Source organism: Phoca vitulina, unplaced genomic scaffold, assembly GCF_004348235.1.
Source record: "Phoca vitulina isolate PV1807 unplaced genomic scaffold, GSC_HSeal_1.0 scaffold28, whole genome shotgun sequence".
Taxonomy (NCBI): Eukaryota; Metazoa; Chordata; class Mammalia; order Carnivora; family Phocidae; genus Phoca; species Phoca vitulina.
This window is the reverse complement of record NW_022589731.1, coordinates 16,509,436-16,515,491: the sequence shown is the minus strand read 5'-3', so window position 1 is coordinate 16,515,491 and position 6,056 is coordinate 16,509,436. Positions and strand designations below refer to the sequence as shown.

Below are 6,056 nucleotides of genomic sequence, written 5' to 3'. Positions count from 1 at the left end.
ATATCTCTTTTAAGCTGTATTTTTTTTTATCTTCCTGTCTTTTGAGACTGTCTTTGAATCAAGAATTTTAATTTACATTTGTTGTGAATGCTAATATAACTTATTTCTACAATCTTATTTTGTGTTTATTTATCTTGGTTTTTCTTTGCTACTTTTTTTGGTCTTCTATGAAGTTTTATCTCTTTATATACTGGTTTAGAAGTCATGCTTCTCATTTTTATTCTCTTTGTAGTTACTCTTATATTTTCCATAAACATTTAGACAGATCTAAAGTTAATAAGTATCTGAATCCTGCTCACATTAACACAAGGTTGGAATATTTTAATTCCTAACTTCCAAGCCTCTTTTTTTTTCTATATTTGTTACCACAGCCTGCTCTTGGATTCACTTGGTTTTAAAACCCCCATAAATTGGTCTTTTCTACACCAATTTATATTGAGAATTGCCAACATTCTTTTTTTTTTTAAGGGAACAAATTTATTTTGATTTTTCTGAAAATATCAAGAACTATGAAAAACAAGCTAAATATTTGGCCATACCAAGAGCAAAATACAAGTGAAAACAACATTTAGAAATCATGTGTGACCTTAAACAAACAGGTTTCAAGACACTAAGTTTAACACTCTTTCCTCCACAGAACAAAACAGGTTAACTTTTTTTTTTTTATAGCAGCAAAACAAGTTTACTAAACCACAATACTGGAGGTTTTTTTTAACTGACATAACTTTAAAAAAAAAAAAAATTAAAAGAAAAAAAAGAAACCACTCAATTCCCACCCTGGAATCTCATCATTATAAAACAACATGCTCAAATGTCAGTGACAATAAAGTTGGGAAACCTGAAAACATATCAATGAAGGAATTCAGATTCCAACAGAACACAGTGCTTTACAGCTAGGGAAGAATAGCTTTTGTCGCACTCAGGTCTTACCAAATACAAATAAATACAAGAAGATTAAAAACAAACTACTAAATCAAAATCTTTCTGTAGAGTAGCAGCTTTCACAAAGTAAAAGGAATCAAGTCTGCAGAGTTGGATGTTCTAAAAGCATATGGCCAATTTTATTCCCAAAGTCCCAGAGTCTTGCACTATCAAAATAAAAGTATCTTTGTCTTGGAGCAAGTCCAATGAAGGCACCAAAATCCTATCCTCCGTGTTCATGCAAATGACACTTAAAATGCTCTTATCATCCTTTCAAGATGACCTCAACCTATTAAGAGTTAACACTCTAAATAAATATCTAAAGATCTAGAAGGAAGTTCCAGCCTCATCTGCATTACCAAGGTCCAGTCTATAGCCTTTGCCCCTCCCAAATCCTTCTAGTCTGGACCACTAGTTTAGGAGGATAAAAATACATTCCCATACTCCCTAGCCATTAAATAAACACAGACATTGGTGCAGGAAGACTCAACAGTTATAATACTACTGAACTTTTTAAAACTTAATAAACCCATCTCCAAAAGTGAATTTCACAGACTCTTAATATTTATTCTCAATCTGGACTTAGTATGCAGCCCTCTTTGGTGTCCGTCTCTTCCAGGCTTTTTAGTAGTTTTACCCTGGCGGAAACCTTGAAAAACTTCCAAATTACGGGAACCCGCATGGCATGGGAGTATGAGCATGAAAACGACAGAGTCTGTGTCTCTTGTTGCACTGGCATGCTGAAGAAACTCAGAACACTAATTCTTCATCACTAACCTTATCAGGAATGTCTAGTTCTATGCCTAGAATGGTCCTCTTCTATCTCACACCATGCCTTCAAAAACTGCAGCACTGGACCATCAGATTTGTAACAAATGTTAATAAAATGTAAAAACTGGCATAACAACTAAATAACAGAATCACAAAAAAATAGAAAAACTTCACAAAAACAATTCACTTCTAAACCTGTAAGACCCATGTTTTTGCAATGTTTACAGCAAAGTGGGAAGGGACAGCTGAGTGGCAACACATAAAAGTTCCTTCCTTAGCATGAAAATTTCCCTATGAGTTCTCTTTTGCAGAGTTGGTTTGCTCCCATAAGTCAGATGGCAACACAGAAGGGGAGGCTGGGGAAGGTAATCAGGAGGGAGAGGCCAACACTATCTTCCTTCCACCCTCCCGTCCACGAAAGTGTTCATCATTATCCGTAGCTTCTCCTAGCTCAACCAAATGCACGTAGGCCTAACTGCACCCTGGCATAGGGGGCTGAAAAGATCTCCAACAGAACTGTTAATGGGGTTCAATCACTGTTCACTATTGTGAGTTCAGCATTATGCAGCGCACAAAGGTCAAAAACATATTTTCAGTCACAATTTTATATGGAATCCTAGCAATATCTCACCAACGCCATCTGAGAAACCCACCTGCAACACCAAATGATTTTTTTTTCTTTATGAGAGATCATTTTTATTTGGCTCAGATCTTTCTGTGACTTGACTTTCAAGTTCAGGTTTAGCTCTTCCCTCATTCACCACTTGTGTCTCAGATCTTGGTTTTGTCTGCCCGTTCCTCATTATTTTCTGGTACCACCTGCTGGTTATTTGTTCCTTCTGGGTCATGTTGATTTGATTTGTCACCAGATTCCAATTTAGCTTCTTTCCCATTTCCTGCGTTCACTGGCTGCTTTGGGTTAAGTTGTGATGGGTCCTTAGCACTCTTCACCACCTCTTGGAGATTATACTTTCTGAACAACATATAATCTTTGACAACACTCAGGCAACAGACAGCTTTAATTATTTCTACTACAACCGTGTACTGTGGATTGGTAAAATCCACTTTATTTTCCGAATTGAGGCTGCCTACTATTCCTGCCAATTCTTTGATAACTTCTTCTCCATTCATGTGATGGTTATTTCGAGATTTATATACAATCTGAAATGTCCCTTTGTTTGGAGCTTTAAACCAGGGTTCCAAAAATGTTTCTGCATATTTTTTCATATCTTCTAAGAAAGCCCTGCATGTGCCTGAAACGGGTAACATACGTAGAATAACCCGAGTTGTCGTCTTCTTGGTTTTGTACATATCCTGGAGAATATGACGTACCAATTTCTCAGGTTCTATTCCAAGTGTCCTGATGAAGACCACATTATTGGCTCCACTCTCCACTGACTGGAATCTTCTTAGCTTCATCTCTGTTGTTGCTTTCATGTCACTAACTTCTTTCTTCAAGACAGCCTCCATGTCATCATCTTCTCCGTCACTTCCAGGGGGCTGCTGATCTTTGTCCGTAAACTTTTCCGGCCCACACATGTCATCGCCATATTCGTTGAGCAGGCTGTAGGCCTCCTCCACGCACTTGGCGTTCGTTCGTGTTGCAGGTAATGAGAATGCCCTGTAGCCGGGGGCCCGCTGCCGGGGCCCGCAGCCGTCGTGGCGCCGAGCCCGCTTGGCCTGCACATACGGAGCTTTGCTTTTGCGCTTTCCGCCGCTGGCCCGGGGAGGCCACTGGCCCGGGGCCGCCATGGCGCGTGGGAACCAAGGCTAGCGAGAAGCGTGCTTCTCTGCCATGCCCAGCTTCCTCGCCTCTGCGGGCGCCAGCTGGCTTGCGTCAGGTCCAACTGCCAACATTCTTAGCAATCTCCCCCATCAAGTGTTTCTGGCATCCTTCTCTTTCCTTCTGTGTTGTGCTTCAGCAAGAGGGAAACATGCCAGGCATCCCTTTCCACAGGGTCAGCAAGAGACAAACGCTCTCAGGCTTTGTGTGTTTGTGTGTGCCTTTTTTCATCAGCTCTCCTGAATGGTTTGGGTATAAAATTCTAGGCTGAGTTCATTTTGTTTTAGAAAGCCATCATTCTGTGGTCTTCTGACATCTTATTTCTGATGGGAACCCTACCAGCACCGTTTATGGTCACTCCTTGTAGATAATCTATAATCTCGGGCAGCATCTAGGATTTCTGTAGGATATTTACGTTCTGCCATTTCCCTGTGTATGACGTCTGCATGTGTGTTTTCTTTTCCTACTGGAGACTCCACATACTCCTTCAGTCTCTGCTTGATGTCTTCTAATTTCTCTTTCATATTTTCCTTTTCTCTCTGTGCTACGTCTTAGATCATTTTCTCAGCTCTTTCTCCCAGGTAAGTCGATCACTTGTAGGTGTGTCTCATCTAGACTTAGACTCCTCATTTGAGGGATTTTTTCCACCTGTAATTACTATACTTTATTCTCTGTCATTTCTATTTGGTTCCTTTTCAAATTTGTCTATTCATTTATCATACTATCCTGTTCTTGCCTTATATTTTCTAACTCTTCTGTTATCTTTTTTGATATCTTATTGTGCTATCTCTAGTTCTTATGATGTAAATTCTCCAGGGTGGTAATTCTCCTTCATCCTTCCTTTTAATTTTTTACATGGGGAGCTTATCTTTAAGTGACATCATTTTCCATGGGAGTCCTAATGCTCTGGGCAGTGTCCATGTTCTCATAGAAGATTCTTTTCCCTTCTATCACCCCACACAGAGGCCCTGCTTTCTTATTCCTTCCTAAGGCAGGTGAATGGGATTTCTCATACCCCACTTCATGGCTCCCAGCATCGCACAGACTGCTGTCCTGCATGGCACTGAGACTTTGTCTCCTATCCTCTAGTTTTTGTGAAGACATCAAGCCCCTAGTCGGGAGCTTTTAAAAAATTGATTTCTGGGGGCACCTGGGTGGCTCAGTCGGGTGAGCATCTGACTCTTGATTTCAGCTCAGGTCATCATCTCAGGGTTGTGGGATGGAGCTCCGCATCGGGCTCCACACTCAGTGGGGAGTCTGCTGGGGATTCTCTCCCTCTTGCCTCTCCCTCTCCCTGCTCCACACCGTGCGTGCTCTATTTTTCTCTCTCTCTCTCAAATAAATAAATTTAAAAAAACGATTCCTGAGCTCTATTCTAAACCTTCCGAACCCAAAGTCTGAATGTGGGGCCCAGGAATCTATCATGTTCCCTGGTTCCACTAACCTAGTTACTGGCAAAGACAGAATGAGAATCTGTATTTCCTAAGAGAATGTTAATGTCAGAAACACTAACAGGGGAGCAATCTAGTACTTTCAAGAAACTTTCTCTCTCCATAAACAGAAGAGCAAAGTATAGCTTAACAGACCACCTGTTAGAAGTAATCAGCAGCAAGCACACACTACATGTCATCACTTTCTTAGGTGATGTCCTTCCATACAAAAGGTTTCCTCTTATGAGTCTCTAATCCAACTGCTCCATTTTTCCAAGAATACTAGAATCCTCTAAATTATCACCAGCAAGAGTCCATTTGACACAAAAAGGAAACTTTTTTCTTAAAAGTCCTACATGAAAAAATTAGAGATCTTTATCCTCTTCTTTCGTCTTTATCTAGGCATCCAGGGTAGCTCTCTGGTGAGTTCCCTACATTTAATTTTTAAATCCATCATCCACAGGTTTAATTATAGTTTCATCTTCTATAACAAGCTTTACTTCCATGGCTTCATATAAATACCAGAATAAAACCTGACATTATAAGAAATTAATTTAATTTTTAGTGAGACAAATGAAGTGACCTGTTATAACCTGTAAATAAATTTCTTACACTATGCATATTTTTTTTTCCTAAATGCAAGGATTCTTTTTCATTTTGAAAACATTTTTATTATGCAGCATAAGTTTCCAGGAGCATTTAAAGTCTAGCATATTCACTCCCATGATCCTCTTCACCTTCATCCCTTTCCACTCCCTGACTTTGGCTACAGCCATACTGAATGACCTGCAGACCCCTGAACATATCACTGTTTAATGCTTTTGAGCATTTTCTCACAGTGGCTCTGGCCAGAGTGCTTTGGCTCTGCCCAATCTCATCCCATGTCTCCCACCACCACCAGTTCCAACTTCACACAAACACACTTCATTAACCAGCATCTCCCTACCTATCCTTCAAATACCTAAATATCTACAAATACCCATCTCTTCTACCTACAAATATCTACAACCTACAAATATCTACAAATACACATCTCTTCTAGCACTTTTCACATCTGCTACAATAATTAATTCATTTATCCTCAGTAGAGTATAAGCTCCTTGAGGATAAGGACGACGTCTTACTTAACTTTCATGTGTTATTTGGGAAAT

At 39.8% G+C, this 6,056-nt stretch overlaps 1 pseudogene; it reads right to left on the bottom strand.

Moving 5' to 3' along the window:
- Nucleotides 1–2,372: 2,372 nt before the first annotated feature.
- Nucleotides 2,373–3,444, bottom strand: LOC116643890 (annotated as a pseudogene).
- Nucleotides 3,445–6,056: the final 2,612 nt, after the last annotated feature.